The sequence below is a fragment of the Tachyglossus aculeatus genome, chromosome 6 (genome assembly GCF_015852505.1).
Source record: "Tachyglossus aculeatus isolate mTacAcu1 chromosome 6, mTacAcu1.pri, whole genome shotgun sequence".
In the NCBI taxonomy this organism is placed as follows: domain Eukaryota; kingdom Metazoa; phylum Chordata; class Mammalia; order Monotremata; family Tachyglossidae; genus Tachyglossus; species Tachyglossus aculeatus.
The window spans coordinates 37,814,010-37,834,781 of NC_052071.1; the positions used below are offsets into that span (position 1 = coordinate 37,814,010).

The 20,772-nt window shown below is 44.9% G+C and overlaps 1 protein-coding gene across 1 annotated transcript in view; it reads left to right on the top strand.

The window, feature by feature from the left end:
• Positions 1–3,067: 3,067 nt before the first annotated feature.
• The window catches only part of BGN (biglycan), a 59,380-nt gene continuing 41,675 nt past the window's right edge, over positions 3,068–20,772 (top strand). Inside the window, exon 1 of the mRNA XM_038747894.1 lies at positions 3,068–3,323. The gene's annotated coding sequence lies outside the window, so the exon portion shown is untranslated. The remainder of the gene's footprint in view (positions 3,324–20,772) is intronic.

The following is a 20,772-nucleotide window of genomic DNA, read 5'->3' on the forward strand; positions in this document are numbered from 1 at the left end:
AGTCCCAGGCCCTTACAGACATGTAGGAAGACACAGAGTCAGAAAACCATACTGCACATTTATAATAGCAAGAGGCAGGCTCATGAATCAATAAACAAACAAATAAATATTTACACCCACTCTGGCTGGGAGATTTATAGACCCTAGAAGCACAGTTAAGTACCTCCTCTATTGAGGAAAAGTGTTCTTTTAACCAAGCCGTTTTCAGATTTGTCTCCCACTCAACCGTCCACAAAATCTTTGGCTTCCCACATTTAGTAGCGGAAATTTTCTCAGCATGCCAATCGGTGTGCCAAATCAATCCAATATCCTGGGTATTTGATCTGGAAAACCAGAATATGCAGCTAATTCATTATTGTTTTCTTCTGGAGTCACAGGAAAGCATGTGAAATGGAAGCCTAACTTCAGGCTACTGGAGGACCATCAGAGAGGATAGGAGGAGACACCCTTGGTTTGCTTTGCAAGCAGGAAAATCTCAGCTAAAGGGGCTGGTGGGAAAGAGTTTTCTCCTAAGGAGAAAGTTCTTTGTCATGTCAAAGAACACATCATTTTCATCAGCCCATTTTCCACTGGGGGTGGGAAGGGAGAGAGAAGAAAAGACTCCCTTTCCCTGCTTGAAGAGAGGGGTGGATGTTGACTAATAAAAATAATTATAATAGCATTTGTTGAGTGCTTACACTGTGTCAAACGCTGTACTAAGCTCAGGGGATGGTCTGCTGTGATCAGAACCAACCTCTCGCCTACAAGAGGTTCTCAGTATACGTAGGAGTGAGAACAAGGAATCTTTTCCACAGAGTGGCTTAGTGGAAAGAGCCTGGGCTTGGAAGTCAGAGGTCGTGGGTTCTAATCCTGGCTCCTCCATTTATCAGCTGCGTGACTTTGGGCAAGTCACTTAACTTCTCTGTGCCTCAGTTACCTCATCTATAAAATGGGGATTAAGACAGTGAGCCCCACTTGGGACAACCTGATTACCTTGTAACTACTCCAGTGCTTAGAACAGTGCTTGGCATGTAGTAAGCACTTAACAAATGCCATTATTATTATTATTATTATTATCCCCAATTTTACAGATGAGCAAATTGAGGCCAAGAGAAAGAGACTTGCTCAAGGTCACCCAGCAGGGATGGTGTGTGTCCATGTCCATCACAGTTGATCTTTCGTTTTTCTCTGATGCAAATACGCGCTGGATGGCTGAGAGTGGGGTTGTCCTTGCTCACCTTGAGACTAGGATCTGAAGCAGAGTTGCTGGACCACCCATGGATGTGGGGGTTTGCAGGGTTGGAGGGTGGTGGAAACAAGGGATGTACTCACATTACAGAAGTCTCTTAAACCTGGGGCCCTGAGGGACAGAGGTGAGAGTTTCCCAGTGACACTTTATCACATCCTGAAGTTCAAGAATGTTACAGGCTGCAAAGCCAGAGTTTAAGCCAAATCACAGGCTTCCTGAGTGTTTTCTATTCCTCAGAGCTGAGCTGCAGAAATAGGCAGTAATTACAGAATAACTAGACAAATTCCTTCAGGTTTCTAGTCATCTTCTCCAGGAGGAAAGAAAAGTAGTGAAGAGAAACACCGTTTCCAACACTCCTCCAGGTGAACACAGCAGGCAGGCTTCTGCCCCAGATTCAAACCCAGTCTAAAATTCCCATCTGCACATTTGGGAAGACATTTCACCAGAAAACAGGCTTTCTCATGGGATGTTGCATGCTTTCTGTTCCATCTGTGCTGGAAACACAGCCCAGCCTCTCTCATGGCATTTATGGGTGGTATTTGGTTTGGGATCAGCAGTAGCTCAGATTAGGAGAATTCTGGACCTCTTTGTCTGGAGATGGGGTGGGAGCAGGGTGGGGCTGGGGGAAGATAATAATAACAATAATAATAATGATGATGATGGTATTTGTTGAGCGCTTACTTTGTGCCAATAAACAAAATGGAGAGCCACACCCTGCCACCAGCGGGGCACCTTGCTGGGGTGGAAAGACCCCCAACCATTAACCAGGGGTTTGTGACTCTCAGAGGGTCTGAGGCCCTGATGATACTGGGGAGCGAGGGAGATCTGGGTGGGACTGTGGGCTCTCCATGTTGAGGCACTCCATTTTGAAAGGAGTGAAATGATCAATCAATCAGAGCACTGTCTTAAGCACTTGGGAGAGTACAATAAAACAGAGTTGGTAGTCACATCCCCTGCCCACAAGAGGTTTACAGTCTTTAGGGGCAGACAGACATTAAAAGAAATTACAGTGCTTTGTGGGGCAGAGGTAGGGGTGAATATCAAGTGCACATGTGACACAGAAGGGATTAGGTGTACTTTTCTCGCTTCTCTCCTTTTCTCTTTCTTTTCTTCCTACCTTCCTCCAGTCCCTCTAGGGACCATATGTAAGATTCTTGTGCAGTCAATCAATCAACGGTATTTATTGAGCATTTACTACGTGAGAACACTGTAGTAAGTACTTGGGAGAATACTATAGAGTTGGGAGACAGGATCCCTGCCCACAGGGAGCTTCTAATCAGGCACCATATAAAGAGGCACAATGACAATGGAAAAGAATCCGCTTTTTAAGGAGCTCAGGTTCCCAAGTGGCCTCAGCTCTGCCCTTTGAAGATTTGTATGTCAAGGTAGGGGTGAATATCAGTTCAAACCCCAAACACACTCAACCCTTTCATCTTATAATTCTCACCTAGCCATTCTTCCCTTTGCTCTGAACTCCTGGGGTTGCAGCCTTGATTTTCACAGAAGCATCTGGCTATCAACATGCTATTAGAGTGGATGAGGAAAATGAACTCAGCAAGGACTATAAATCAGGCAAAAACGTAATGAGAAAAAAACCCAAAAACAAAAACAAGGAACGACGAAGACACGTCCTATAATCTCTCACTCCTGCTTTTTTTTTTTTTTTTTAAGTTTTTTGGCAGGTGTTTGATGGAAGCCACATGATATTTGAACCCTGAAGGGGTTTAGATTTGTGTGTGTGTGTGTGTGTGTGTGTGTGTGTGTGTGTGTGTGCATGTGCTGCCTCATTTAGTACAGGGTGGATGGAGAGAGCAGCTCACCCTGCTGTCTGCAAGGAAATTCCACCCTCTAAAGCTTCCACAAGAACAGTTCAGCCAGCCCCTCTCCCAGTCAGTCCTGTTCAGGGGTTTGGTGCTCAACACCAAATTCTGAACAGTCTCAGCCTGTAATGTGCTGGGAGTGTTGGGAGTAAAGAGAAAAGAGGCAGAAAGAAAAGAAGGTAGGAGAGAGAGAGAGAGAGAGAAAGAGTGAGGAACATATATTTTTCTCCTAATTGGGAAGCAAACATTCTTATTCCTGAAACAAACTCTAAAAGGTATGTCTTTTATTTTTCAATATTTCAATGTGCTTTCTCCTTCTGTTCAGAGCTGACTCTTCCCAAGCAATGCATGTAATTTGTCTTTTTTTAACTAACTGAGAGATAAGTATTGATGCTTATTAAGAGAAGAAGTTGTAAAATCACTCCCTAACTTTTTCTTCTTTCTCTAGTCTTCCCAATTAAATGAGGGCTGGTCACCATCGGGCCATTTCTTTCTTTCTCTGTGAAGTGTTTTTTGGCTTTTAGAGTCAGTTTCCAAGCTGCTCTTGCCCTGGACAAGGACGCTAACATAGAACGTGACTGGTTTTTTTCTCCCCCTTCTCTCTCTCTTTCTCTCCCTTGGACAAGAAGCAGAGCCCTGCTTGGGAGCGGAACTTTTCCCAGCCACACAATACGTCTCTTTCTGTTGCTCTTTTCCTGCATGACCACTCAGAGATTTATATCCCCCAACAGAGCTCCACGAAGTCTTCCTCAGCTCCGCTCTGTTGGGAGAAAGAAGTAGTCCCACGGGACCACAAGAGCGGACTTTTTAAAGCCACCTTGGCTAGGGAAAACTCTCTTCCCTCCCCAAATCCACAGTGTAGCAAATGAGGTGCTGCAATTTTTCCTATGAAATAATCGCATACCTGGAGACATGGGATAGCGTCCAAGTAACTTTTTGATAAATATCTGGCTGTTTGCCAGGTCCTAAACTGGAACTGCTAAATCCAATTAGCCAATGTATTTTGTGGTTTAAATTATTCTTTTAAGGGGTTTGCTGTCATCCCTGTGGGCAATAATTTCTGATTTCTGAACTGCTCCTGAGTCTATCGGTTCAAATTTTTCTGGGAGGAAATGATATTCGTTTAATGTGAAATGAAAAAAAAATTGCCTATAATCCTGACAGTCCCTGGAGAGGATGACCTTCCTGGGTCTGAGGGGGTGTCTGGGATGCGTTGTCTGGCTTTGGGCTGCATCCTCTGATTCTATGAGACACTGTTCCTGAAATGGAGAAATCTGCCTGTTACTGAGTTTCTGGTGGAAATCTCAGCTCTGGACTTGTACAGTGAGGTGGGGCTGCCTGGTCCCTTCCATAGTTAGTCAATCTTTTAACTACCTCCACTTCTTTGAATCAGACAACTTGGGGAGGGCCAAAATCTGGGTGACTTTGCCCCCCTCCAGGGTCAACCTTCAGTGGTTGAAACCAAATGGGGAATTCAATGATGGTATGAATGCCTGTTGGTATTGACTGTGGAAAGGGGATTCAGAAAGAGAGAGAGAATAAAAGATAGCTTGGCTGTTTTTCAAAAGTCAATGTCTTCAAAATTTGGAGCTAAATCTACTGTGGGCCAGAAAAAATAATACTGCCAGGTAAGGGCTAGTGTTCCCTTACCAAATTGATTTTGATGAATTTTCCTGGAAGAGTAGGATTTGTTCATCTTGTAGGCAAAGGGATGGGTGGACTCAAGCAGAACCAAGCTCACTGCAGCCTAGTGGATAGAGCATGGGCCTGGGAATCAGAAGGACCTGGGTTCTAATCCCAATTCTGCCACTTGTCTGCTGTGTGTCCTTGGGCAAGTCACTTAACTTATCTGTGCCTCAGTTCCCTCAACTGTAAAATGGGGATTAAAACTGTGAGACCCATGTGGGAGAGGGACTGTGTCCAACCTGATTAGCTCGAATCTACGACAGCACTTAGTAAAGTGTCTAGGACATAGTAACTGCTTAACCATTTTAAAAAAACCCCTCTTGTAAAGAGGTAAGTCTCCTCAACGGAAGGGAACCTCCCGGTAGTTGAGAGATTAGGGAGTAATTGAAGATTTTCAACAGTCTAGGCAGGGGAACATTTGGAAGGCTTTGTGTATCACACTTCAGTTCTGAGCTGGGGCTGGCCAAGAGTGAGCCTGGGACATTTGGAAGGACATATGACTGTCTCAGATGGAGCCCGGATGTGTGGTTGTTGAGATTGTTGATCAGTTGGGCTTTCTGATAGAACTGAGTTTGTGAGTTTTAATTCAAGGAGCATAGCGGGGCCGTATTAACCCAAACTTCCCTTTCCCTCAGTGGCAAAAGAAAGACCCAGAATTGAATGGTCCCTGGAAGGAAAACACTCCTTGAGTTTGTCTTTCCAAGACTAGGGGAGGGAAGGTAGCATTTTGGGATTGGGAGGTTAAATAGAGAAAATGTACAAAATAATGATAGTTGAGCTGTATGCTAAGTGCCAAGCCTTTCCCTAAGCACTAGAGTAGATACAAGATAATTAGGTTGGACACAGTCCAACAGTCACAGTCACAGTCTCAGCAAGAGGGAGAACAGGTATTGAACACCCATTTTACAGATGAAGAAACAGAGGCACAGAGAAGTTAGGCAATTTGCCTAAGGTCACACAGCAGGGAAGTGATAGAACTGGGTTTAAAACTCAAGCTTTGTGTCTACCTTCCAGGTTCAGTCAGTTCAGTCCTTTCAGTTGGAGACCTTAATGCGGCTAAATGTGCAAATTTATGACTGAAGGCTAAAAAGACTTCCAGCCTACCCCAAGCATGTCCACTGAGAACTTGGGCAAGCAAGCTGGCCTGGTGACTGCTGAGGTGGCAGAGTGGCCTCTCTGGCCCGGCTCGGTCTAGCCACAGTTCTTGGCTCTCCGAAGCTGCGGCCGAACAGGCCCATCCCTCTGGTCTCTGCCGGGAAACCCTGTTTTGGGGTGCGCACTTTCCAGAGCTGTGATGGGAATGCCACGAGGACCTAAGCATTAACCCTTCATAGGCTAGGTAGAGAGTTGGAAAGCTATGGCAGCTGACTTTGGCTGATTCATTTGTTGCCACACTCATCGTTATCTTTAGAGGCCTTTATTAAGTTCCTACCTGTTTTTAGAGCAGTGGTGGTCCTGATCCAGGAGGGGTACACAGGCACAGCTCCTGCCTTATAATTTTTTTATCACCCAAGACAGGCATTACTGACGTGGACAGATAGATAATGGACGTGCAAATGGCTGAACAGATATTGAAACAGAGACATAGAGACAGAAAGAATTGTAGGTTGGAAGGGTCTGTCTTGGGAAAAGCATGCTTAGAACAGGAGGGGGCTGGGGGGGGTGATGACCACTTTTTCCCATTTTGCCAATATTATACCTTCTCCTTACTCCACGAGTACAAATTGCATCAACTATTTCCCTTCCAAATGGTCCATTCTAGGTTTGGTGCAAGTGAGAGCTGCCAGGCAGGGCCTGATAAAGCTGTTTGGCACCAAGTTCCGTGGCTGCCCTGAGCCGTTTTCCACTCTTCTCGCCACCAAATATTTGAAGGATGAATTCCTGGACTGCTGCCTCTTCCATCTGGCAAAGGGATGTAGACGTGTCTGGGGAATACTGTTGGCAGGTGAAAGGTGGTCAAAGCGAGCTTGGGAGACTTGAGTCTGGACTGAGATATCTTCCCTATGCCTCAAGTTGGGCCATCATACCTTTCTCCTCAAGGCTTTTCTTTTCCTTTTGCATATTCTTTCCAAGAAAGAAGTCTGCTGGACCAGCATTCCCATACAACATGGAGATACAGGGGTAGAGACCAATCAAGACATGGAGATGGAGAGAAATTGAATGACACAGACCAACAGCAAGTGAGAGGCAGTTGTTGAATTTTCAAATCTGCCATTCCCTAGATTTTCATTAGCAGCCTCATTTTTAAAGGCAGGGCTCCGAAACATTTTGATGGTCTCCTATATGGCAACTGTCAAATTTTCTTTGAGAAATTTCTAGAGAACAACTAAGGCCATTCTGTTTCCAGTCTGTTCCTCTAAACCAGGAAGTTCTTCTTTAAGTCCAATCCAAATTTCTCATGTGTTAATTTAGTTCATTTTCTTCTGGTATGATGAGGTATGGACGGGGAGAACAACAGGTCATAAAAATTTTCAGCTGTTGAAATTATTAAGACTTCCCTTCACCTTCTCTTTTGCTGACTGAACATCCCTAGTTCCCTTAGCCTTTCTTCAGAGAACCAATTTTTCAACTCTTTAATCCTTTTTTAGCTTCTCAAAACTCCCTCTGGTTTTTCCACCTCCAGTAGTCAAACTGAACCCAGTACTCTTCTAAGGATCAGAGATATTCCAAATATGGCAGAAGAAATATTTACCAATCCTTACCTTGCAAACTGAGATTGGCAGTACTCCAAGAATTCACCCTTCAAAATCCAGTAGGATTTTGGCTTTTTTGTTTCCTAGTCTGGTGTTCCTACCTGGTTATTCAAGTCTGGGATTCAGTTATTCAACAGTATTTATTGTAGCCTGTCTCAGAGAGGTATGCCCCTCCTGTAACCAAATTTCAGCACGGGGAAAATCACTACTGATTGTTCTACGTCCTCTACAGTATAAGGATGCTTAGCCCTCTGTAACATTTATCTACTTGCACGTGTCAAACATCTTCAGCTACTTGGTTACTGTTTCTGCCCTCTTGATCCAGCTGTAAATCACCAAGCACCCTGCTGGGTACAATATAAAATTTACCATCAAGTTTCGTAGAAGGAACAGATAGGTTTGAAACCTCCCTGTAAATTCATTAATTTGGGGTGAATATGACAGTTTTCTGCTCTATAGGTTGCAGATGTAGGAGGTAACAGTGCTGATGTGTTTCTAATGAAAACAGTCCCAAGGCTTGGAAAGAAAAACTAGAAGAGCTGGAGAAGAGCTGAGTCTTAGTGGTTGTTCTCTCAATTGCTCACATGTCTTCCTTCATAGCCAGTGTGGCTTGGCCTTTTTCAAAGGATTGGGAGGGTGTTCTATCTGATAGTCCCCGAGGTCACCCGCAGCTCAATCTTCCAGCTCTGGGAATCCAGGAGGTGAGTTGTAACTTGCACAGAGCAGTTATTTTCAGCAGCAAATTTCATTGCACCGCTTTTAGGGTTATTCTGAGAGACTGAGGGATTGCATGGAGATATAGAATTAGGAGGCTCTTATTACTTCTCTGCACTGCCATAAGTAATCAGTTAGCTGATTAAAACTACCAGCAAAATCAGTTTTGGCAAGCCAGGTTTTTCTCTGGTACAGTTGGTGCTGTTTTTAAACCAAGTGGTTCACTGTAGTCGGTTGTAGACACATCATCTGAAAAACTGTGTCTTCACCAGCTAGGCTATGGTCTTCTATTGGCTGTGTTATCTCATGTAACTTGATCAAATACCAGCTATCAGAGCCTCTGGATTAGTAATAAAGTTGTTAGATCTGAATACATGTAGCAGAGTTGATTGAATTCACCATTGCCCACTTCTTCTCCCCCAATGTAAACACCACAAGCTGGACTATTTCCTAATAATCAGTTCCACTTTTCTCATTTAGACCCAGCCTGAAGTCCATCCCAAAGTAAATGGTGCTTTCAGGGACTTGACTATGTTCATTTAAATCATGCCAATTTTGTGTACTGGAAATTTCCTCTTTTCGCCTCAGTTTTTTTTTCTGACATTCACTGAAGTGCTTATTATGTGCCAGACACTGTTCTAAACTCTGGTGTAGATACAAGGTAATCAGTTGTACAAAGTCCATATTCCATATAAGGTTCACAGTCTCAATCCCCATTTTACAGATGGGATAACTGAGGCACAGAGAAGTTAAGTGACTTCCCCAAGGTCACGCAGAAGACAAGTGGTGGAGCCGGTATAAGAACCCAGGTCCTTCTGACTCTCAGGCCTGTGTTCTACCCATCAGGTGACACAGCTTGGTTTGCATCCCCTTTATTGATCATGCAAGAGGAAACTTGTTGAGTGTCAGCAATATCAGGGTATTATAGATGCTCTGAGTGAAATCAATCAATCAAGCAATCAATCATATTTACTGAGTGCTTACGGTGTGCAGAGCACTGTACTAAGCACTTGGGAGAGTGCAGTATAACAGAGTTGGTAGAAACATTCCCTGCCCAAAATGAATTTACAGTTTAGAGGGTAATATAGATGGCAATATAAATTATATTAATTATATATTAATATTAATATAAATTATATTAATAAATTACAGATATATACACAAATGCTGCGGGGCTGAGATGGGGTGGAGTGTACATATCAATGTGCAAGGGTGACACAAAAGGGAAGGAGAGAAGAGAAAATGAGGGCCTTCGGGGAAGGCCTCTTGGAGGCATGTTGGGAGAGTGATTGTCTGTTGGATATGAAGAGGGAGGGCATTCCGGCCAGAGGCAGGATGTGGTCGAGAAATCAGCGTTGAGACAGATGAAATTGAGGTACAGTGAGTAGGTTGGCATAGAAGAATGGAAAAAGCCAGAGGTTTGGGATTTGTAGGGATTGAGCCAGGTTGGGCTCATCCCAGGGCAAAAGGCTTTCGCTTGGTCAAAGGGTTCCAGAGTCTAGGGGATCTTAACTGTGAAACTTAAGGAGTGTCTCTGGAGGAGAGGAATTCCCTCTCCTTTGAGCTGGGGAGTGCAGGAGGGTCGCAGGTCATGACCCAGGTGTCCATATGCAAAGAGGGAATGGAAGCAAACAATATCAATTGCTCACATACCCCTTCTTGGTTTGCATTCAGAACTAGCATATTTGTCTATATCCTACACATCAAAAGACCAGTACCCAGGAGCTTCAAGCACCTACATCAACAACCACATACTGAAAAGTAAGACCCTGGGGTGGAGAAAGTCCGACTCACTATTCTAATCCTGGCTCTGCCACTTGTCAGCTGTGTGACTTTGGGCAAGTCACTTAACTTCTCTGTGACTCAGTTACCTCATCTGTAAAATGGGGATTAAGACTGTGAGCCCCAAGTATCTCCCCCAGGGCTTAGCACAGTGCTTGGCACATAGTAAGTGCTTAACAAATACCATTGTCATCATTATTATTATTATTGTTTGGGTAATGGGCCATAGAATAATGAGCACCTCTAACTGGAAAAGAAGTACTAGAGAGACCTCCTCCGATAGGCAACCTCTTCAGATGGATTTCCTCCTTGGCATCATATGGGTACCCAGAGTTTCTAAATGATTGCATTGAAGACACATGGAAATCAAATGATATTGAAGATGGAGAAACAGAGGATGGGGTATAAGAGAAACCAGGGTTTTTAGTTGATATTGCCCCAAATTCAGAATTGGAATGTGTGTCAGAGTTAAATGGTTCCATCTCCAAGGTCTAAGGATGTTGGCATGGTCTTTGCCATGGAAGAGGCATTGCCCACCGTAATGCCTCTCTGGTGAGTATGCTAATCTGCCATGAACATGGTGAGTCTATGGCGATGGGGGCTTTCACTTGTCTTTCCCCGTGAGTGGGCCTAGAGAGTTCAGTTTAGGGTTTAATATTTTCTGGGTTTTTTTTCTTAGAGGAATGAGTTTCCTATTCACAAACTGTGTATGCCTACGTGACATAATGTAGACCATAAATCTTTTCGGTGTATGCCTTTTATTTTTATTAGAAATGGTGTGGCCTAATGGAAGAGGTACAGCTCTGGGACTCAGGGGACTTGGGTTCTAATCCTAATTCTACCACTTGGCCTGCAGTGTGACCTTGATTTCCTCATCTATAAAATGAGGATTCAATGCCTAGTCTCCTTTCTATTAGACTGTGAGTCCCAAGTGGGACAGGGGCTGTGTCTGACCTGGTGATCATGTATCTACCCCAGAGATTAGTGTTTGATACCTAGTAAGTGTTTAACAAGTGCCACAATTATCATTCCTAATATGAATCCTCCTTGATTCAAGATTGTTTTATCCATTTCAAAACTAGAAAAGTAAACCTGGGTGTCTTCTGTTAAAAATGTTTTTAGAGTCCTTGGTTGCTGAAAAATATAAAGCTGGGTATTGTTGGTGCCTGTGGAGGTGAAACCAGCACCATCGCCCAGAAAAGAAACCACAGCGAGTATGTAAACGTTGGCATGCTCCCATAAGAATAACTTTTCCTTCCAAATGGAAATAATTACAGGAAATTAGGAAGAGCCGCTCCTCCTTCCCAGGTTGGGACATTTTCAGATTTTAGAGGTTCTTTCCCAGTTTCTTTTTCCATCTTAAAACGCACAGTTTAGGTTTCAGCTGGAAATATCCTGAGCGCTTCTCTCCCAGAAGCCTCTGCGAGGTGGGATTTGCAAACCAGACCCCATGAACCAACTATTCCAGACCTTGTGGTCATCACTTCTTTCCACTCTTTTTGGGCAAAACTCCTAGAGCCTAGTAAAGATGCATGACTCACAGTCTGCTCCTCCTGGGCCCTGCTGAATTAACTCTGTCTGTGGAGGAAGGCACCAGTTAAGAGCGCTCTCAGCCCACCCAGGGGATCCCTTTAACAACCAGAGTGTAAGATCAGAACTCTCTCTCCCCCATGAACCATATCCCTTCCATTTTAGCTGAGGCATCTGTGCATGGCGAATGGGGTCAGGACGTGAAGCGATAGGCTCAGGAGGTGGATTTAGGAAGGTGGAAGGGGCTCAGTAGGGGCTATGGAAGTGACAGAGAGCCAACAGTGGATGCCCCACTCAATCTAAGTTAGTCTGGAGGGCATCCTGGAGCCTTGGAGGCTCCTGGAGACTCCTGGAGTTAGGCACGCTGATATTCCTTGAAGAAAGCTGCGACTGAAGACCACTGCCCCATACCAAATGGTGCCTAGGTGAGAAATTGAAGAGTGGTGTTCCTTCTGAGTCTGTGAGGGAAAAATCGTTCACATCAGCAGAGGGTGTGAGGCTCGGCCATTCTAATGGGAGCCAGACTCAGCCCCCAGCCAATCTAGAGGGATCGAGATAAGTGCCTGATAGGCTTTCTCAGAACGGTGATACTATATAATAACAATATTAATAATAAAGATAGTGATAATAATAACAATGGTTAAGCACTTACTATAGGCCAAACACTGTACTCGGCTCTGGGGTAGCTACAGGATCATCAGGTGGGACAAAATCTCGGTCCCATATGGGACTCACAGGCCAAGGGGGAGGTAGAACAGGTTTTTAATCTTCGTTTTATAGGTAAAGAAACTGAGACCTAGATAAGTTAAGTGACTTTCCCCAGGTGACATGGCAGGCAGGTGGCAGGGCTGGAATTGGAAACAAAGTGGCCTAGTGGAAAGAGCATAGGCCTGAGAGTCAGAAGACCTGGGTTCTAATCCCTGTTCTGCCACTTGTCTGCGGTGTATCTCTGGACACTTAACTTCTCTGTGCCTCAGTTACCTCATCTGTAAAATGGGGATTAAGACTGTAAGCCTTATATGGGACACGGACTGTGCCCAAACAAATTAGCTTCTATCTAACCCAGAGCTGAGTACAGTACCTGACACATAGTAAGTACTTAAAAATACCTTTAAAAAGAAAAAAATTGGAACTCAGGGCCCCTGATCCTCAGGCCTGTTCACTAGGTAATGCGCCTTCTCAGACCTTCCTTATTTCAGCATTGAACTACTGTTAGTATTGAACTAGTAAGCCCCGTTCTTGTCATCCCAAGGAGAAACCCCCAGGGCAATGGCTCTGTTCCCACACCCCCCTCCTGATCGAAAATAATCTCACACATAAAGACGATCCATTTACCGGCCAGGCAGATGTTATTTTCTACTCAACAGGAGTTATTATCCTGGCTGGATGAGTAAATGGCTATTTCCAGGCTACGAAAGATCCAATTAAAGAATCTGCCCACATTTGGGGCATTCACTCAGATGCTACAGCCATAGTCTAGTGGTGAAAGTGCGTCCCCCTTCCCATCCTACCCATTTGGTTCTACAGTGGGGTGGTGATGGAACATTGGCCATTTTCTGTCCCGGAGATGATTGGATTACGCAGGTGGACGAAATGGTATCGGAACACAGACGTATCAGGCCCTTCAGGGTTTTTCCAGAGGAAAGGCATATTCTAAACAAGAGAGATTATTATTGCTATTATTATAAACTATCGTATACTTTTAGAAGCACCAGTTCCTCCCGAGCTGGTCTAACTCGATGTTTGTATGTTCATTCTGTCCTTGATGTCGCTAATCACTGCCTTCCGTCAGCTGGATTCCTTCTCTAGTGCCCTAGACCTATGTCATGTCCAGGGCAGTGAACTGCAATGGCGCAAACAATGTCACATGTTCCAGAAGGAAGATGCAGGAGACCATTGATGTAAGACGATTGAACTCTGGGGGCTCTAGAAATGCAAATACATGAAAAAATATTCAGCGGGCACGGAGATGACAGAGAAAAGGGAGGAGGAGGAGGTTAAAAGGGAAAAGAAATTTTGTTACAAATCATATTAAATGAGATGCCCAACAAACCCAGCACCACATTTCTGATAGCAGCCAATCACTGATGCTAAAGGGAAGAGTTTTTTTTATGGTATTTGTTGAGAGCTTACTATGTGCTAGATGCTGTACTAAGTGCAGGGGTAGATACAAGTTAATCAAGTTGGAACAGTCCCTGTCCCACATAGGGCTCACAATCTTAAATCCTATTTTACAATAATAATAATAACGGCATTTATAAAGCGCTTACTATGTGCAAAGCTCTGTTCTAAGCGCTGGGCACTGTTCTAAGCACTGGACACTGTTCTAAGCACTGGATGAAGTAACTGAGGCCTAGAGAAGTGAAGTGACTTGCCCGAGGTCACACAGCATAGACTGATTTGCCATTTAGTAGTGGGATAGGGAGGCATTGTTTCATGCTATAGACACAGTAGATCAACATGATAAAGACTCAGGGGAGAATCTGATCTATACTGCCAATGAGCTCCATTTAGGACCTAAGAGCCCAGGTTAGACAAGGACTTAAATAACAGATTGACCACCCCTGGTCTCAGTTCTAATGGCATCTGGACTTAGCAAACAGTGTGATGAGGGTGACTGTGCCTTGTTCTCACCTGTCCCGCCGTCGACCCCCGGCCCACGTCCTCCCCCTGGCCTGGAATGCCCTCCCTCCACACATCCGCCAAGCTAGCTCTCTTCCTCCCTTCAAAGCCCTAACGAGAGCTCACCTCCTCCAGGAGGCCTTCCCACACTCAGCCCCCTCCTTCCTCTCCCCCCCATCCCCCCCACCTCCTTCCCTTCCCCACAGCACCTGTATATATGTTTGTACAGATTTATTACTCTATTTATTTTACTTGTACATATTTACTATACTATTTATTTTATTTTGTTAATATGTTTTGCTTTGTTGTCTGTCTCCCCCTTCTAGACTGTGAGCCCGCTGTTGGGTAGGGACCGTCTCTATGTGTTGCCAACTTGTTCTTCCCAAGCTCTTAGTACCGTGCTCTTCACACAGTAAGTGCTCAATAAATACGATTGAATGAATGAATGAATGAATGAATGAATGAATGAATGAATGTGACCTAGGACATACTGCTTGGTTTCTCTCTTCTTCCAAAAGGAGGGAAAAGAGCAGTTGGCAAAATGCCTGGCCAGCAGTTTTTTTTATGGTATTTGTTTAAGTGTTTACTATGTGACTGACACTGTACTAAGTATTGGGGTAGATACAAGCTAATCAGGTTGGACACAGTCCATGTCCCATATAGGGCTCACAGTCTTAATCCCCATTTTACAGAAAAGGTAACTGAGGCACAGAGAAGTGAACTGCCTTGCCCAAGTCACACAGCAGACAAGTGGCAGAGCCAGGATTAGAACCCAGGTCCTTTTAATAATAATGATAATAATAATAATGGTATTTGTTAAGCACTTACTATGTGCGAAGCACTATTCTAAGCACTGGGGAGATACAAGGTGACCAGGTTGTCCCATGTGGGGCTCACAGTCTTAATCCCGATTTTACAGATGAGGTCACTGAGGCACAGAGAACTAAAGTGACTCGCCCAAGGTCACACAGCATACAAGTGGCGGCCTGGGCTTTGGACTTCTAGGTCTGTGCTCTATCCAGTAGGCCACACTGTTCCCCTGGGAAATGTTGTGTGGTCACAGGGTCTCCAAAGATTCTCCCCTTGGATAAAGCCATCGGGGGCCCATCTGCCTAGATGAGGAGAGGACCCTCCATCTCCCCATTTACTGCTTCTTGCAGCCTTGTTGAAGAGTGCGCTGGGGAACGTGTTGTTGGCCAGAATGGCTGAAACAATGTAGTCACCTACTTCGGCCTGACTGTGCCCCTTTTTGGAGCTGCGAGGCTCCAGCTGGCCAACCGGGTTTGCTTATTGCCCTTAACCCCCGCAATTCGTTGCAATGACACAAGCTGCCCGATGTCTACGGAGAGCCTGAGCTAGGGAGCTGCCCCCGAGAAAGGGAGCAAAGCACGGATGCCACTTTGGAGCAGCATTATCCCTCCCTCTTCAGCCTCAAAACACTCCAGTCCAAAATCCTGCAGAAGACATTTGGGCGGAATCCTGCCGCCAGTGAATGGAAATGGGGCCGAGGCACCTGGACAGTTGCTAACGTTTTATGGGTCCCAGAGCCCCAAATTCAAAATTGAAAGAGAGAAAACGAGGCTAGGGAATGCCAGTGGGAAAAATACTCTGCTCTTCTGAAACACAGACTAAATCGATCTTTGGTGACTCAGAGCCTTTTCCGAACATTGTACGGTTGAATGGAAAAAAGTTAAAATGGGAAAGTGTAACTTTTATTTCCTTTTTGGCTTTTCTCTCAGTTGCTATTATTTTTTTTCCCCAACTTTTCAAATTTTGTCATTTGTAAACGTGGCGCTCCCAGGGCTTCAGACAGTGTTTAGCAGGCATACAGCAGGATTAAAGTGCGTAAGGCTTTAGACGACCTGCTTGGAAAATGGGTATTTTTCCTATTGGAAATGTCTGTGGTGACAGCATTCCCAGACACTCTAATAAGGTCTCTATTCCTACCCAACTAAACCACCTGTAAAGCTGGCTTTTTGTTTTAATTACGAACGTCCCTGGGGCAGACAAGACTGACACTGACAACTGAGACAACACCTGGCCCTCTGAGGAAGGGATAAAGGAATCCAGCATTTTGAGAGAGTTTCTTCATACTGGGATGGAAGATGTGTTTTGGCAACTTTCCATTCACCCCGTTCTACAGATACACTTCTCCCTGGGGCCAGCCTCAGCCGAGAACTTGTACAATCCTGTGGTATTGGGAGAGATTTGTCACAGACCTTTGCTGCATGTCTCTTGGGAGGGAACGTTGGCATTTCAAGGTGAAGAATCTCAGGCCAAATCCAGGTGGAAGGGAAGCATCCTAGTGGGTAGAGCAGGGGCCCGGGAATCAAAAGGACTTGGGTTCTTCTCTCGCTCTCTCTCTCTTTCTCTCTCCATGCTCCGGCTAAGAATTCCCAGCTCTGTGATGAATAGGACAGCTACGTAAACCTTACCAGATTTAGGGTTGTGGAAGTAGTGAGGGGGTGGTGGGAACAACATGGGCCTGGAAATCAGAGGACCCGGGGGGGTATCGGAGCAGAGAATATGTGTTGTTTTGTTGTCTGTCTCTCCCTTCTAGACTGTGAGCCCGCTGTTGGGTAGGGACCGTCTCTATATGTTGCCAATTTGTACTTTCCAAGTGCTTAGTACAGTGCTCTGCACACAGTAAGTGCTCAATAAATACGATTGAATGAATGAATGAATGAATGAATGAATCCCGGCTCCGCCACATGTCGGAGGTGTGACATTGGACAAATCATTTCACTTCTCTGTGCTTCAGATACCTCATCTGTAAAATGGAGATTAAGACTGTGAACCCCACATGGAGTAGGGACTGTGTCCAAGTTAATAAGCTTGTATCTACCCCAACTCTTAGTACAGGGCTTGGCACATAATAGGCGCTTAACAAATACCATAAACCAAAAAATGAGAGTCCAGCTTCAATGATGGTCCTGACTCTCTCTCTGTCTCCATCTGTATTTTCTTGTGGGTAAGGGAATATTATGGAGCCCACACCTTTATCAGGGAAGGGAAGGCCTTTTTAGAATGGTATTTGTTAATAACTTACTATGTGCTAGGCACTATAATAAGCTCTGGGGTAGATAAGAGATAATCAGGTTGGATCCAGTTCATGTCCCCCACAGGGTTCACAGCCTTAATCCCCATTTTACAGATGAGATCAGTGAGGCACAGAGAAGTAAAGTGACTTGCCCAAGATCACACAGCAGACTAGTGGCAGAGTGGAAATAGAACCCAGGTTCTGGGTCTTCCCAAGCACTTTTGTACTTCCCAAGCGCTTTTGTACTTCCCAAGTGCTTAGTACAGTGCTCTGCACATAGTAAGTGCTCAATAAATACGATTGATGATGATGATGGGTCTCCCTGCTCTGTGCTGTTTCCTCTCGGACACGCTACTTCTCAAGGATACCCAGAGAGCCATGGATATAGACTCAAGGATTCCTTCCTGGATGGAAAACTTTGCCGTAGGGCTTGATTATCCAGAGGGGAATGGAAATGCTCTCTATGAAATCACAGAATTGGAACGTTGACCAGGCTGGAACTGGCTATTGATTTTCATGTCAGATTTTGAGGATTTTGGCAGGACAACTCTTCCTCCTTCATTCTACACAGTGCCTATTGCCCTGTGGGGGTTCACTAGGAATTCTGATTCCTTGGTGCCACACTGATGCTACTGGAGAAGGGTTTGGAGTAAGAGCTGCAGGAACCCTCCGTTGCTTCCACTAACTATTGGAGCAGAAGAGCTGTTGTGGATCCTGGAGCTGAATTAGCCTGGGGAAACTGTGGAATTTCTTGATAAAATGTCCCTCAGAAAAAGCTACTCAAAATGGCTTAGTAGCTGTTTCACACCTGACTACCCAAAATGAGTCATCCAGTCTAGAGGCAGAGGGATGGTTTTCTGCAGTCCTTTCCGGGTATAGAGTTTAACAGTGAATATAGAATAGAGTAAATAGTGACTATAGTGAATATATATATACACTATTCACTCTATTCTATATTCACTAGACCACACTGCTTCTATATAACTATATCCACTATATATTCATGAATATATATATATGAATATATAGTGGATATAGTTATATAGAAGCAGTGTGGCCTAGTGGGCAGAACATGGGCTTGGGAGTTAGAAAGACCTGACTTCTAATCCTGGCTCCTCCATTTGTCTTCTGAGTGACCTTGGGAAAGTCAGCTAACTTCTCTGCGCTTCAGTTACCTCATCTGTAAAATGGGAATTAATACTGTGAGCCCGATGTGGAAAACGGATGCTGTCCAACTTGATTAACGTTTATCTACCCCAGCCTGTCACATAGTAAGTGCTTAATGCCATAAAAGCCCCTAAAACATAGAAATGTTGTTATGTGAACCAGTCTCAGAGAGGCGGCTGGCGGCTTTCCTTGAGAAGAGGGAACACCAACATCTTTTAGGCTGAGAAAAGAATGCCAGCTTGTAAAAATATGGAAGATCAAAAGTAAATCCTGCTGAGTAAACCCATCAGACAGCAAGTTGATTGTCACGGTGTCTGAAAAGTACCCAGGTCTTGAAATGCCACCCGCCTCCTGGGGACCAGTAACGGAAATCCATATTGCCTTAATCTCATTTTAATCTGCATCGGAAATAACCTTGGAATCCCACTAATAACATCTTACAGTTCTCAGGATTCTTTGCCCCAAAGACCTTGGCAGCATTTCACTGAGATGAAATCTATTTGCAGTGATCATGTCATTCTCCACCCAAATGCAGCTGCCTCTGGTGAAGAACCCAGCTGTAAGTGTACAGCTGCTGAGGAACATTTACATGATAGGAAGTTCTATGCTCCAAGCCAAGTAACCTGAAGTGGAGATGGAAGAATGGTCACTGACTGGGACACCACTGAGATTTCCATAGGACTTAAGAGTCAGCTCTCCCTTCCCCAGTCCATCCTAAAATGACGTCTTGGAGAGCAAAACTGGATGAGTTGGTAGTGCCTCTTCCTGGTGTTCTTTGGAGCTCTTTGAGCCCTCCTGAATTTAACCTGTTACCTAAATTCTGCTTAAATCCACAGTTGCTTAACTTGTGAAAGCCATACTTTCAGCAGGAGATGGGGGTGTAGCTTCAGCCACATAAAGTAACAAACTCTTTATGGTTCAGTGGATGAACCCATTAATAATGGAAAAGCGTTTTTATAGTAATAGTGGTATTTATTAAACACTTTCTATGTGCCAAGCACTGGGGTAGATGCAAGATAGGTCAGACACAGTTTCTGTCTCACAGTCTAGATAGCAGGGAGAATGGATATTCATTCCCCATTTTACAGATGAAGAAAGTGAGGTACGGAGGTGTTAAGTAGTTTGCCCAAGGTCACCCAGCACGCAAGTGGTAGAGCTAGGATTAGAACCCAGGTCCTCTGACTCCCAAGCCCTGTGATTTAATTCTAAAGGAGATGAACTTTGGAGGAGTGAACCAACTATCTTTCAGACTGCTCAGAGGTAGCTCCTCCCCTCTCCCAGGAAGACAGAGGGAGACCAAGCTGCCCACCCTGACAGTGTTTCAGAAGGTGATGTCAGCATCATGCACTGGCAACTCCCTGGAAAGATCCTGGCACCTCCCGAGACCTGGATCGCTCAGACAACTGTGGCGGCCATAAATGAGGGTGATTCTCTGTGTCCTGTTAAAGCCATTTGGGCGGGAAAGGAAAGATGGAGGGACAGAGCCAAGGATGATTAGCCCTGATTTTTAACCAGTGAGATCAACGCCAGCCCCTTCTCTCTCTCCCCTTTCCTGCTGCATTGGCCAGTCCTTTCTGGGAGGCTACTCCCTCGAAGCTCAGGTTTTGCCTGTAATTGTGTGGGTCAGCACACAGCAAGGTATAATTTCCAAGCTATTTTAACTTGCCCACAATCTGGAGTGGCCGGAGAAGTCAGGGTGGGGCAGGAGGGGCGAGGAGTGGTTGGTCCATTCCAATGACCTAGCTGTACTTAGCTGGTTGTAGGCAAGATGGGCACTGTAACAATGGGTGTTCTCATTCTCTCCACTCTCCTCGTCCATGCTGCTTGTAAGCAGTCCCTTTGGGCTACAACCCTGGAAATTCAAGATATGAGACCTTATAAGATATAAGGTCAACTGCCTCTGTCTCCCATTCCCTCCCTCCCAAAACCCATCAGCAGCCAGTCATGGTCTCTCTCCTCCTGAGCAATTTGGGACAGGGTTAATCGTTCACTTTGAAACTTCTCCTGGGAGTTGGCTTCCACCACGTCTTTGGATGTGAGGCAGACATTCCTTAAGCTAAACAAGCTCATTTTTGCAAATGCTTTTTGAGATTCCATCTAAGAGTTCTTTATTCGTACCCATGGCTTACTCCTACTATGACCCCTGCTAGAGCTCCTTAGGAAAAAAATAAAAAAAACCTCCCTCCAGAATTAGTCCATGTTCCCTCTTGCTGAGAAGATAAGCTAAAGCCACTTTGTTATTCTTGCTCTGAAAGTCAGTGTCCCCATGCCTCTTCGTTACATAGGCCGTACTCTCCCAATTCCTATCTTGGCACTTCCTCTCTGCAATTTTAAGGCCCGAGGCACCCCTACATAGGGATGGGCCCCCAAGGAGGCCAGCTCAGTCCCTCAAATCCTCAGCTCTGAAAGAGTAACTGTCAGTTAAAGGAACAGTGCACTATCGTCTCCACCCACCCCCCTGGATGTCCCATTTATTTTCTGGCCATTTCT